Here is a 13,858-nt window from a genome sequence, read left to right as displayed (position 1 = left end):
GGGCTCAAGCAGTCCTCCTGCCTCAACCTTCCAAGTAGCTGGGACTACTATAGGTATACACCACCACTGCCGGCTAACTTCTTAAAATTAGTTTTTGTGGAGACAGGGTCTCACTATGTTGCCCAGGAGAAGTTCTTAATTTTCATGAATATATAAATATTTTTCCTTTAGGGTAGTACTTTTTGAGTACTAAGAAACCTTTCCTGTGATTATGAAGAATTACCCTATGTTATTTTCTTTTTCTTTTTTTTTTTTTTTTTTTGAGACAGAGTTTTGCTCTTGTTGCCCAGGCTAGAGAGCAATGGTTCAATCTTGGCTCACTGGAACCTCCGCCTCCTGGGTTCAAGGGATTGTCCTGCCTCAGCCTCCTGAGTAACTGGGACTACAGGCATCTGCCACTGCACCTGGCTAATTTTTGTATTTTTAGTTGACATGGAGTTTCACTGTGTTGGCCAGGCTGATCTTGAACTCCTGACCTCAAGTGATCTGCCCGCCTCAGCCTCCCGAAGTACTGGGATTACAGGCATGAGCCACCGTACTCGGCCTACCCTATGTTATTTTCTAAAAACTGTATTGTTTTGCCATCCATACTAAGATCTGTAATCCATGTAGAGCTTATTTTTTGTGTATGACATGAGGTAGGGATCAAGAATTACATTGTGCCACGATGCCTATCCAGTTATTCCAGCTCCGTTACAGGAGAGAACACATGTTCCTCATGTTCTGCATATCCAATCTTGTCATTGAATCCAGTGTCCATATGTGTATGGAGCTGTTTCTGGGTTTCTGCCCTTTTCCACTGGTCTGGCATTGTATGTCCTTGTTGCAGTATTATACCATCCATTGTAGCCTCATTAAAGATCTTGGTAGTTGAAACAGAAAGTTGTCCTACATTGTTCTTTTTCATCTAGAATAGCTTAACTATTCTTTGATTTTTCTGCATTCCCAGTTAAATTTCAGAGTCAGCTTGTTAAACTCAAGCTTTCCTTTCAAGAGGAAAGGAAAGAAAGAAGGAAGGAAGAGAGGGAGAGAAATCTGCTGGGATTCTGATTAGAGATTTTATTGTACCTGTAGATCAATATGGAAAGAATTAAAACTCTTTACAATATTGAGTTTTCCAGTCAATTTACTTAGGTGTTCTTTAATTTCTCTAACAAAGTTTTGTAGTTTTCCCTGTCAAAGTCTTATATACCTATTGCTAGATGTATTCTATGTACATTCTTGATGTTTTGATCCTATTGTAAATGATATCATTTTCATTTACTGTTTGATGTGTTATAGAGAAATACAATCAATTTTGTCTACTGACTTGAGTCTTAGAATCTTACTATATAGAGAAATACAATCAATTTTGTCTACTGACTTGAGTCTTAGAATCTTACTAAATTCTCATACTAATTCTAACAGTTCATCTTGTATTCTCTTGGATTTTTAAGTACACACAATCAATATTGATTTTCTATATTCATCTTGAAACTGGCCACCTTACTGAACTTTCTTATTAGTTCTAGTAATTTGCCTTTCAAAATCTTGAGTTTTCTAGGTTACAAAACCAAAAAAAAAAAAAAAAAAAAGCCCTCATATTAACTTATAATTACGAGGATTCTGTTTCTGGCTGAAGACACTGTTAAGCAAAAGAAGTATGGAGTCACACTACCTGAATTTGAATCCCAGCCCATTATTTACTATGTAATTTTAAGTAATTTTCTTAATCCTCTGTATGTTGGTATCATTAATTATAAGCTGCCTCATAGGGTGGTTGTAAAAATTAAATGAGTTTATACACTTAGAATTGTGCCTGTCAAATAGTAAAAACTCAACTTATATAAGCTTTTGCCATTTCATCAGTTTCCTAAATTCCTTTATAAATTTTCTTTCTAAATTTTCACTTCTTATTTATTTTTTCTTATTTTATTGTATTGGCTCCTTTTCCGATATAACACTGAATCATAGTGGTGCTTATACACCTCATCTGAAATTTTAACACTTTGAAACATTTCTTTCTAGTTTTTTTTGTTGTTGTTATTTTTTGGGTTTTGGTTTTTTTAATAGGCATGTTGTTTTGTTTTGCTTTTCATGTTTGATGTATCTGAAATTGTCTTTGACTGGACTTCCGAATCTGGTGGTAAACTATGCAAGACAGAGATACTTTTCCAAAGGAATGTCTTTTGTTCAAACTGTATTATTCACATAAAGATGAAAAGTAATGATGAAACAATTTGTTTTTAAACATCGCGATTTGGTTGTGAATGGAGACACCGATCCTTTCTCCTTCCTGCAGATTCATTAGTGTAGTCTTAACGAAGAGGTGCTCTTCATTCATGTAATAAAACATTTTAGGATGTTTGGAATGAGCTCAGGGATATTTGTAGCCACATAGGGCTGTTGGCCAATTCTTTTTTAAGACAATATCACATTCTTGAGCTTTTAAGTTTGATTAAATTCTTAGTAAGCTAGAGTATGTCTTCAAGTTAGTTTTCTTTTCATAGAAAGCCTATAGCTAGAATTTTTGAGTCATTAAATAACTAAGAAAGCCTTTCTACAGGAAAGACCACCTGAACTGCATAAAATTCTAGCATTACCTCCACAGTGTCAGTTTTGCTCTTAATTTCCTCTAGTGCCACTACTGTATTTCTCATTTTCTTGCAAAGTTTAAAAATCTTACTCCTCTTTTTTTGGGGGGGAGTGGGGAGAGGGTTGTTTGTTTGTTTTGAGACAGGGTCTCGTTCTGTCACCCAGGCTGGAGTGCAGTGGCTTGATTGCGGCTCACCACAGCCTCAACCCCCTGGGCTCAATCCTTCTCCCTGCTTCAGTCTCCTGAGTAGCTGGGACCACAGGTGCACACTACCCACGCCTGGCTAATTTTTGTACTTTCTGTAGATACAGGGTTTCACCATGTTGCCCAGGCTGGTCACAAATTCCTGAGCTCAAGCAATCCACCTGCCTTGGCCTCCCAAAGTGCTGGGATTACAGGCATGAGCCACATCCTCTAGCCCATCTTTTATCTTACTACTTTTTCATGACATATGGTTACTTACAAATGGCTGTCTGTTTTCTTCTTAATAATTTTCTGTTTCTGTTTCATAAAAGCCACCTCTTTTGCATCATATCGTTATATCAAATGATTCTCTAAAATGTTCTTTAAGTTTCTAGAAGATATTATCGGTTAAATTTTCTCTGGTTTTCGGATGAGGATCCCTTTTTGTCTTCTACTAGTTTTTCAATTGTCTCTTTCGTCCTGTTTATTCATTCTCAAATGAGAAGAGACTCATTCTGGCTTGCCATGGTCAATAGAAAGGGTGTATGTTTTGCTCATGACCTCCTTTCTGGACGTTAGTGCAGTCATTCTCTAAGCCCTATACTAAATCTTAGCCAGTTGATACACCTAACCAAGCCTCCATCTAACCAGCTTCCTTGTTGTGTGGCCCTGCTGAACTGATGTGCACTCATCTTCTGCATCCGATCCTGGGATACTGAAAAGCTGATCAAATGGAATACACATGACAACCCCCAGTATACTGCACGTCGAGGGTTCCTCTTGTCCCTGTGCTCACACTGAGTGCTCTGGAAACTACTTCTCTGAGGAAGTGATGTACCAGCCTTGGTGTCCCTCCTCTACCCTGCAATTTTTTTTTCCTAGTTGTTTTCTGAGAGTTGCAGTTCTTAACTGGCAGGCGGAAGGGAGTGGGGAGCACTCTGGCTCTTTCAAAAGGCAGCACCTACCAAGTAGATGGATGGCTGCTGAATTTAAATTTCTTAACAGTTAGAGGACACAGGTGTTATTTTTTCAATCCTGATGTCCCTTTTCAACCTATTTCCATTGGCCTTGTGTGTAGGTAAAAATTCTCCAGACCTCCCAAAACAGACTGACTGCAGTCCTAGATTTTGGTGTGCTAAGTTTTATGTTTCGTTATAGGACTTCGAGACGATTTTAGTAGGAAGTTGAAGAAGCTGCCCCATGCTCTCCTAGCCATTTTAAGCAAGATGTAATATCTGGAATTAAATATTTGTTTTTAGCAATTCACCACTTCCTGGATGGCTTGCAAGAATGCAGCTTGGCAGCAGAGCTAAAGATCCCTCTTTGCCAGGCTTCTGCATAGGCAGAAGAGATGACCAGGAACTGTGATTTCAAAGGCTGAGTGCCCCAAATGATTTATTCTGATAGGAAGGTGGGACATAAAAACCCCACTGGACTAGACAGGAGGGAATATGGGTTCTCAGGGCTGTGTCACTGCATAGGTGACCTAGCTGGGGTTCTGATCTCTTATTTCTAAAAACAAAGTTAGACCAAGTGCTCTTTAAAATCCTGCCTTTCTAGAAGTCTGTGGTTTTACCAGCTGGCCTGGACCATCTGCTATTAGAAGCCTGTTCTTTGAGGCTTCTCATGTTTGTTAGCGCCTCTGCTGGAGGAAGGTAAGAGGAAGGTAAGAGGTTGTTAGCGCCTCTGCTGGAGGGAGGTAAGAGGTTCATCTCCACTTGGTGTGCAGGCTCCAGTGTGCTTCCTACAGGCAGCACCTGTGGGCAGCTACGGGGGCCTGAACCTTCCCCTGGGAGATTTGCCCGCCGGGGGCACTCTGGGCCTTTGTCAGGCCCCACCTCCATATAACAAAGTTGTGAGACATCCAAGAGCCCTCATTTCCTGAGTCCCCTTCAGTGACTTTGTATTGAAAGTAAAAATAGGCCGGGCGCGGTGGCTCACGCCTGTAATCCCAGCACTTTGGGAGGCCGAGGCCGGCGGATCACAAGGTCAGGAGATCGAGACCACGGTGAAACCCCGTCTCTACTAAAAATACAAAAAATTAGCCGGGCGCGGTGGCGGGCGCCTGTAGTCCCAGCTACTCAGGAGGCTGAGGCAGGAGAATGGCGTGAACCCGGGAGGCGGAGCTTGCAGTGAGCCGAGATCGCGCCACTGCACTCCAGCCTGGGCGACAGAGCGAGACTCCGTCTCAAAAAAAAAAAAAAAAAAAAAAAAAAAAAAAAAGAAAGTAAAAATAGAGACAGGAAATAAAACTTGTTTTTTTCAGAGAATGTCTTTGAAGTTTGGGAACGCAGAATGGTCACTGTGCAGTCTGCCTCCATCCGACAGTAAGTGGACACTGGGGAGTTGCTCTAACGCTTGTCAAGACCAGCTTGCTCAACACCCAAGTGAAAGCAGAGGCGGCGGTGTGGAGAAAGAGCAGAGATTTGCCGTTTATCATCCACGTTTCCTTTTTTTTTTTTTTTTTTTTTCCCCCAGACGGAGTCTCTCTCTGTCGCCCCGGACTAGAGTGCAGTGGGCGATCTTGGCTCACTGCAAGCTCGGTCTCCTGGGTTCGTGCCATTCTCCTGCCTCAGCCTCCTGTGTAGCTGGGACTATAGGCGCCCGCCACCACGCCCAGCTAATTTTTGTATTTTTAGTAGAGACGGGGTTTCACCGTGTTAGCCAGGATGGTCTCGATCTCCTGACCTCGTGATCCACCCACCTCAGTCTCCTAAAGTGCTGGGATTACAGGCCTCATGAGCCACCATACCCAGCCCTTTTTTTTTTTTTTTTAAAGACAGAGTCTTGCTCTGCCACCCAGGTGGGAATGCAGAGTGGCGTGATCTTGGCTCACTGCAATCTCCGCCTCCCGGGTTCAAGTGATTCTCCTGCCTCGGCCTCTCGAGTATCTGGGATTACAGGCACATGCTACCACACCCGGCTAATTTTTTTGATTTTTAGTAGAGATGGGGTTTCACCATGTTGGTCATGATGGTCTCGATCTCCTGACCTCGTGATCTGCCCGCCTCAGCCTCCCAAAGTGGTGGGGTTACAAGCGTGAGCCACCTCGCCTGGCCTATCATCCACATTTTCTAGACGAGTGTAAGAGTGTACTACAGGAAATCCCCCCAGGGTCAGAGATTTGTCCTGTGTCAGAGGTGAAGCCCAAGACACAGCTCACACCAACATTCCAGGGCAGTGCCAAGCCTCCCAGGCTCCAGGCAGCTCAGAACTTGGGGACTTTACCCTCACCCTCCAGCATCTCCAGAATGAGGGGAGTGTATATGTGTGCATCGCGCATGGCCCCTTTTGCCTTCTTGTTCCTTCTCTCTCCTCTCTTCTTTTTCGTCTTGCTCCGCCATTCTCCCGCCCACAGTATCTGCTCTAATAAGCCAAGCGGCAGTGCTCCAACTAGCCCATAGGCGGTTCACACTGGAGTACCTTGTGCAGGATAATTTGCCAAATGGGTTAGAGGTCTGTCTTGCCAGGGCTGTGCATACACCCACAATTAGAAGGGAGTGAAAGGAGGAGGGGAGCCTAACAACCAAGAATGGCTCCACATCCATTTGCACAGCATCCACCCCGTCTCTGCCCTTGGCCTCCCAAATGGATGTTGGTCTGGGCATCACTGGCTCCACTGCCTGTGTGTATTGGCATCTGGTACATGAAGACCAAGTTTCTGAGGAAAGCCAGCTCTCAACCTTGAAACAAAGGCATTAGGTTTCTCGTCTCACTCAGGTCAGGCACGTTTGGAGAAATGAGGGCCAAGTTAGAGTTTAGTTCTAGGGGTGGTTGGAGGCAGAGGGCAGGTTCATGGTACTGGCTCCATGGTCATCTGAACCTAAGTGACCTTTGGTGATGCATCAGAAATCACAATGAAGCAAGGAAACCTGCAAGGTATCTAACTGGGAACTATGTATAGTTTCCAAAATTTAGGGAGCACAAAATAATCCAATAAAGATTTTAAGACAGCCCTTCCCCCCGCATCAAGGCCTGGCTCCTCCCAAGTGGGTGATCAGTGCTTCTGGCACCAGCTGGCCCTGAGTGGTCAGTGGAGCTGCTTAGAACCTGAGCCCCAAGTTTTGTGTGTTAGGCCCCCGCTCCCAAGGTCCCTGTGGCAATGTGCTGGCACCTAATTATTTGCGGACCCTGAGAAGCATGCATTGCTGAGATTTACCAGCATTTATGACTTACTGAACATCAAATATTTATTAGCAGAGGGTACAGTTCTTCTATTTTCTTTCTTCCTTGTTTGAATTCAAGGAATCTTATGGTTTTTATTTTAAAGGCTCTTGATCATGCAGATTCATTCCAAAGGAAGGGTGCTCTCCTGGACACCATCACCTCTCCATAGTCTTGTCATTCTATCAGTACTGAAGGGTCACCAGTTCACAGCAGGGAAGTAAAGGGGGGTTATTTCCATTCTTCTTACCTCAAACACCTATAGGTTTCTTAGGGGACAAGCCCAGAGGTACAAATGTGAACCTACTTTTGTAATTGATTTTTCCAACATAACCCCAATTGACTGCCTTAGTTAATCTTTCCAACAGAACTGCAGCCCCTATGTCCTCCCGGGAGAGTGCCCTCCTTAGCGGAAAGGGTCATGCTCTCCACTTTGCACAAGCCTTCCTAGGAGGGGAGCTGCGAGCTCTTCAGCTGAAAGGTGAAAAGGCCTCTTCTGCAGGCATACTTTTCAAACCTGCATCCTTGGAGGCTGAGTGTTTGCTGACAAATGCACACCCTACATGGTCTCTCTCCCTGCCCCCACCCTTGCCCTGGCAAGATCACATTGAACTATTGAGGGAAAGTATTTACCGAATGCAGGGAGAATACAGCACTTCTGCATTATTTATGAGGGGCTAACAATGCCCATCATATGTAGAATGTATTCGGACATAAATTAGTGATGTGAGGAAACTCCAGTGGCCCAAAACCTATTAGCATCTCTGACACATATGTAAAAACACGTCGTAGTCTAACCTCTTATATGAGGCTGGGAACTGGCTATGAGACAGCCTCACAAAGAAAACAAACATCTTTAACCTTTTGTTTGCCATTAGCCCTCTGGGCAGTTTGTCTACTATTAAGTAAGACTTGGAATCATGAATTCTTAACCTCTCCTTACACACCTTCTTTCTGCTTTCTCTAAGGAAGGAAGGAAGAATGTGCACATTTCCTGAGTGTCTATTGTGTGCGAAGTGTTACAGCAAACCTCTTGATGTCCTGGAGTGCTGGGCACCCCCACTCTATAGGATCAGGAAACTAAGGCTCACAGTCCTGCAGCTGACAAGTGGCTGACAGGGAGTAGGAAACAGGGTCTTGGCTTCCATCTGGGCTTCTTACAGTCCATTTGACTCACCCCTGGGCAGGAAGGCAAAGGTCGTTCTTGGCTTCTGTATCAGTTACCTGTCACCACAATAATGCTGCAAAACATAGAACCACAACATGGGTGGTATAAAACAATAAAAATCTATTTTTGCCCAGAAGCCTGTTTGTTGGCTGGGTGTGTCTGCTGATACAGGCTGTGCTTGGCTAATCTCAGCTGGACTCAAGTGTGCATCTTTGTTCAACTGCTGGGTCAGCTGGGGCTGGCCCGTCAAGGATGGCCTGGGCCAGGACAGCCCATCCAAGTTGAGTGGGGAGTTTCAGTTCCAGGGCAGCGAGGACTGGAGGATTCTGACCCATTGTTGAGTTGCTCTTACTTCACAGGCTTCCCAGAAACTGTGGAGGCTGGGAAGGGGTTTTCCAAGATCAAATCCAGGATCCGGTGCTAATTGGGTCACCCTAAAGAAACCCGTTTCCTTCACCAAGAATAAAATGGGAATCCATACCTCTGCCCCACCTTCCTGTCAAAGATGTTGTGGAAAGAAATTCCCAGTGGGGGATCCAGACTTTGGCTTCAGCTGGGACTCACCTCACTGTGCGTTCAGTTCACTATGTGAAACTGACAACCCTGGACTGGACAAAACACTGAGGTTCTATGGCTCCGTGAGGAGGACCAAGCTAAGAGAGACAAACGATGTTCAGGTGCCTTGAGGAGCTAGCACCACTGCACCTGTGGAACCCAGGTGTCAAGGTGACATATGATTCCAGGGTAATTCCCCAACCTGTATCTGCCTCCCTGAACCAACCAGATACCGTCCCCCTTACCTTACCCTCCACACCACACACACGCAACCGAAGTCACTCTACCCTGTCTCCGGGAATGGGCCCTCCCTCATCTCTCTCCTTGCTTCCCCTCCCCACGAGCACAGAGGCCCTGGCTTCCAACACCCCATTATTGCTCAGCATCCAAATATCCAAAGACCTTGGTTACTAGAAGGAAAATGCATGATGGGTGAAAAGCAGCCTTTCTGGCCAGAGAAGCTACTCGGTTACTGACCACGCAGTTGGCGGCAAGGCCCCTCCCCAAGCTGAGAGAGAAGGGAGAGCGCAGGACCCCACGGGGCCTTGCCTGTCCCCTGTGATGTTCTGTGGTCTCACACAATCCCTCACCCTGTCCTGCCTCGCTTTGCATCCTCTCTGGAGGGGAATCATCCCTGGCTTGATGAGCATTGCTGCACTACTCTGACCACACATCTTTGTGCTGCCCGTGGGTAGGCGATGGACGGGGCCAGGGCCAGTTAGTCCGGGTGTCAGAGGGCAGCTGAGCTCCTAGAACACCCAGGAGCAGCCACTCTGGAGGCAAAGTAGACCTGGCCGCAGGATTGGTTTGGGATAGGGAAGGCACGGAGAAAGGGTCAGTTGTGAAGACATTGTCTCTCTCCAGGTTAGAGCTGGGGAAGATCAGCTATGGGGAGCAGCACATTCTTAGAAGTGCACTTTCTTTTTTTTTTTTTTTTTTTTTTTTTTTTGAGACGGAGTCTTGCTCTGTCCCCCAGGCTGGAGTGCAGTGGCCGGATCTCAGCTCACTGCAAGCTCCGCCTCCCGGGTTCACGCCATTCTCCTGCCTCAGCCTCCCGAGTAGCTGGGACTACAGGCGCCCGCCACCTCGCCCGGCTAGTTAGAAGTGCACTTTCTTTGTCCTGTTTCTGACCTCCTGAGGGACAAAAGTCCAGTGGCCGCCAGGGAGAAAGCAAGTTGGTGTCTCAAGATCTCAGAAAGGGTTTGTGCCCGAGGCCAGGGCTTCCCTTATCTTACCCTGGGAACCCAGTGGTTTGAAAAATTTATCTACCAAGGAACCTATATTTTTAGGCAGTAGCTGTCTGCCATCCTTGTCAATCACAGATTATACACAGACGTGTACATGCCTGCCAGTACGAGGTCCTGGGCCACAGGACAAAACCAGCATGACCAATCTGAGTCAATATTATTTATTTCAAAAAGTGGGGAAAGGCACTATAACCTGCATAGGTAGCCTTATTGTAGGTAAACAAATGACTCCTCTTCGTCTTTGAAATGGAAGCGAGTGCTTGGCGTTCCACGTGGTCCTACATAGGACCTGCTTCCCTGTGAGAGGGAGGGAGGTCAAGAATGGCTGAGGGCTTTTGGGGTCTACACCCACCTCCCCATCAGGCAGTGGCACATCAGCTCCTGACATGCCCTCCCTGCTTTCCTCCTAAAAGAGAGAGGAGAAGAAACAGATCCAAGTGGTCTAGACAGGGCTGGGCTAACCTCGCACCTTCCATGGCAGAACTGGCTTTCAGCAGCTGGAGTCCAGGAGACCCTGACCAGCCTGTGACTGTGTCAAGACCGAATCCATCAGTGCCACTGGAACACCTGCTGTTTTGTTGGGTTTCTGTTGCATCCTTGGGTTGGAGGGAGCTATTGACACTTTCCTAGCTGTTCAAAAATGGGCACATGTCAACTATAGAGTGTAGTAAGTGAACAGCACCAAAGTCATTTGTGCTCTGCTTGTGCCTGCAAGCACACCTGGCTCCACAGCCCGGGTCTGAGGATGCTGAGGTCAAAGCCTCACGCCAGCTCCCAGATGTCATCGGATCTGTCTAGTTTTTCTTAGACTTTCAAGGCAGGTGTTCTCCTTCCTGTTCTTATTTTCCTTTAGCTCCTGACCAACTGCTTTTGTCAAAATCAATGGCTGGCAATTGCTAGCTATAAAACCCTGGGCAACATATGGACATACTGCCTCATTATTTGGAGTATTTGGACTTGCCATACACTTCTAGACTGCAAGCTATAGCTTTGCATTTGCTGCTGTGGCATCTGGTGGCTTCCGAAGGCTGTTGGGAAGGCATAGGCAGGATGTATTGATCTGCGCTCTCTGTGCAGTTTGCTTCACGTTAAGTCTTTAAAATTTTTTCTTACATTAAATATGTGTGTATACATATATATTTAATTTTAAATATATATATCTCACACAAAATAGAATCTGACAAGCCAATGTAAACCTTTACCCACACTGTCTAATCACCCTATTAAAAGCACAAATACAGCATTATCTGAAGAATAATCAATATTGGTATGAAAATTGAGAGCTATGTGGTTAATCCAAAGGAGCGTGAATTGACAGAGGATCTCAGCCAATGTTTGCAGGAGATATTTGCCTGGATTTTGTTATCAGGAGATTATCATGCTTCACTATTTATTCAGAATCCTCCAGATGAAGGCTTGGCACCAGTTGTCCCCGGGGTAGGGTCAGGGACGGTTGTCCAGGGACCTGAAGTGGCAGTAGGGGCAAGCAGAGTGACTTCTACATCTTAAAAGGGGCTGCAGAGGTTTATAGAAGCACAGATTCCAGAACCTCGCCCCACATGGTGAAAATCAGAATTTCTGGGGATGGAGACCCAGAGGCTGCCCTGCAAAGAGGTCCCCTCTGATATGCAGTCGGGTATGGGTGCCGTTCCCTCCAAGAGAAATGTTTGTTCTTTCTTTCCCCAGGTCTGCAGCAAACCTGGGATGTGGTGTCAGTGCCTTCACTTATACTCCAAGGTGTCCATGTATTTCCTTTTTAAATGAAAATCATTTTGCCTGATTTGCCTAGCTCAGAGTTACTGGGGTAATACAATGGGAAGGAAAGTGTGAAGTGAAGATGTACCTGTTATCTCACTTAAGCCTCTTTAGAGTTGAGCAATTATTTCCTTATTCAGATGAGGAACACAGGCACCAAGAGGCTAAGTAATTTGCAAGGCCCCAGGTCTTAGAGGTGGGGAAGCCCAGGTTTGAATCCAGAGCTTTCCATTGCATAACATGCTCCTCTGAGACTAGAAATCAGGCAGACCCTTGCAGCTCAAAGTGAGGCATGTGGACCAGCAGCATCAGCATCACCTGGATGCTAATGAGAAATGCAGAATCCCAGGCCCTGTCCAGGCTGACTACATGAGAATCTGCATTTTGATGAGCGCTCCAGATGATTCCTATGCATCTTAAAGTTTAGCAGCACTGCTGTAGAGGACTTCAGATTGAGCAACAGAGAGCAGACCTCAAAATAAGGTTCCCCTGCAAAGGTTATTTTTGTTTGTTACCACCACACAGGAATCATCAGAATCCAACAAAAATACGAAGTCCTCACAGGAATGAGCAAAGAAGGAATCATTACCAGTAAGCTGTTGGAAGAAGGATGGCAGTGAGCAGTCTTAGCCCTTCCTGTCTGAGCTCCCATTGCAGGGGAAGTGCTCCTCATTCGAGAAAGTCAAAATGCCCCAAGAGAATGAGTTTTAAGATGAAAACAAATTGTTTTTATGTGGATGTGTTGTGTGTGTTTAATTTTTGAAGACAATATGAATACTTTTAGAAATTAGAGGAGGAAAAATCGGGAAGAAAGAGTTTAGCCAAGCTGATACAGCCTAGCAGCTTTACCATTCAGGAGCTCACCTCTTCCTGCCTTTTGAGAGTATCAGTGCATTTTGATTATTTCGGGAGTGACTCCTTTATATTACTTGATAGCACACGGTATCCAGCAGGGAGGGCGGCCAGTTAGGTAGAAGGAAATTCAGCTTCCAAGTATCTCTCCCATAAGTGTTTGTCCTCAGGTTAAATCCTGTCTTAGTCTGTTAAGGCTCCAGTAACAATCACAACAATAAAATACCATGACTTACCGCTTATAAACAACAGAAGTTTGTTTCTCACACTTCTGGAGGCTAGGACGTCCAAGATTAAGGTGCCAGCGGATTCAGTGTCGGGCAATAGTCTGGGTCCTGGTTCATAGAGAAGTCTTTCTCACTGTGTCCTCCCATGGTGGAAGGGGCAAGAGGTCTCCCTCAGGCTTATTTTATAAGGGCACTAACCCTATTCATGAGGGCTCTAACTTCCGGCCCAGTCACCTCCCAAAGGCCCCACCTCTTAATACCATGACCTTGGATGTTAGGATTGCAACATACGAATTTTTGGGGGGGACATAAACATTCAGACACCGTAGCAGACCCTCCACATAAGATGCTGCCTGCAGAACACAATTAGGAAATGCTGTGCCCAAAAGCCAGGAAACAAAATATACAAGCCAGGGCTTTGAGAAGCATAGGAAAGCATCTGAGTAGCACCCTGGGTGCCAGGCTTGGGGGAATGTCAGTCCAGTGCAAAGGGATTCTCAACCTCTGGCCAGAATATCCAGTGGGATGGATTCTGAGGATGACTGCCCTATCTGGGCCTCTGCTGCTTCCTGGCCTTTCCCCAGTTCTTTCTCTTGAGGCCACATTCTCACCACACCCCTAGGGGAGCTGGGACTTATTTCAAGTGATTTTTTTTTTTTTTTTTTTTTTTTTTTTTTGAGATGGAGTCTCGCCCTGTCACCCAGGCTGGAATGCAATAGCGTGATCTTGGCTCACTGCAACCTCCACCTCCTGGGTTCAAGCGATTCTCCTGCCTCAGCATCCCAAGTAGCTGGGATTACAGGTGTGTGCCACCACGCCCAGCTAATTTTTTTGTATCTTTAGTAGAGATGGGGTTTCACTGTGTTGGCCAGGCTGGTCGCAAACTCCTGACCTCATGATCTGCCTGCCTTGGCCTCCCAAAGTGCTGGGATTACAGGTGTGAGCCACCACACCTGGCCATTTCAGGTGATTGTAACCCATGTTCTCAGGTTTTAACATTGTGATTTATAATACTGTATTTAATCTTTATGGGTCACTTTTCTGAGCCACCGAACCCATCTGTGAAGTGTACAGATTCCCTGAAAGAGTCAAGAAGTCATTTGTCCTCATTTTCCAAAACATTCATTGTATC

General features: G+C 45.5%; 1 protein-coding gene across 1 annotated transcript in view; it reads left to right on the top strand.

Annotated features, from left to right (window-relative positions):
- Nucleotides 1-13,858, top strand: part of LOC105477121 (one cut homeobox 2) — a 56,988-nt gene that overhangs the window by 27,364 nt on the left and 15,766 nt on the right. The gene's annotated exons all lie outside the window — the stretch shown is intronic.

Source organism: Macaca nemestrina, chromosome 19, assembly GCF_043159975.1.
Source record: "Macaca nemestrina isolate mMacNem1 chromosome 19, mMacNem.hap1, whole genome shotgun sequence".
NCBI classification, from domain to species: domain Eukaryota; kingdom Metazoa; phylum Chordata; class Mammalia; order Primates; family Cercopithecidae; genus Macaca; species Macaca nemestrina.
This window is presented reverse-complemented; position numbering and strand designations above follow the sequence as displayed.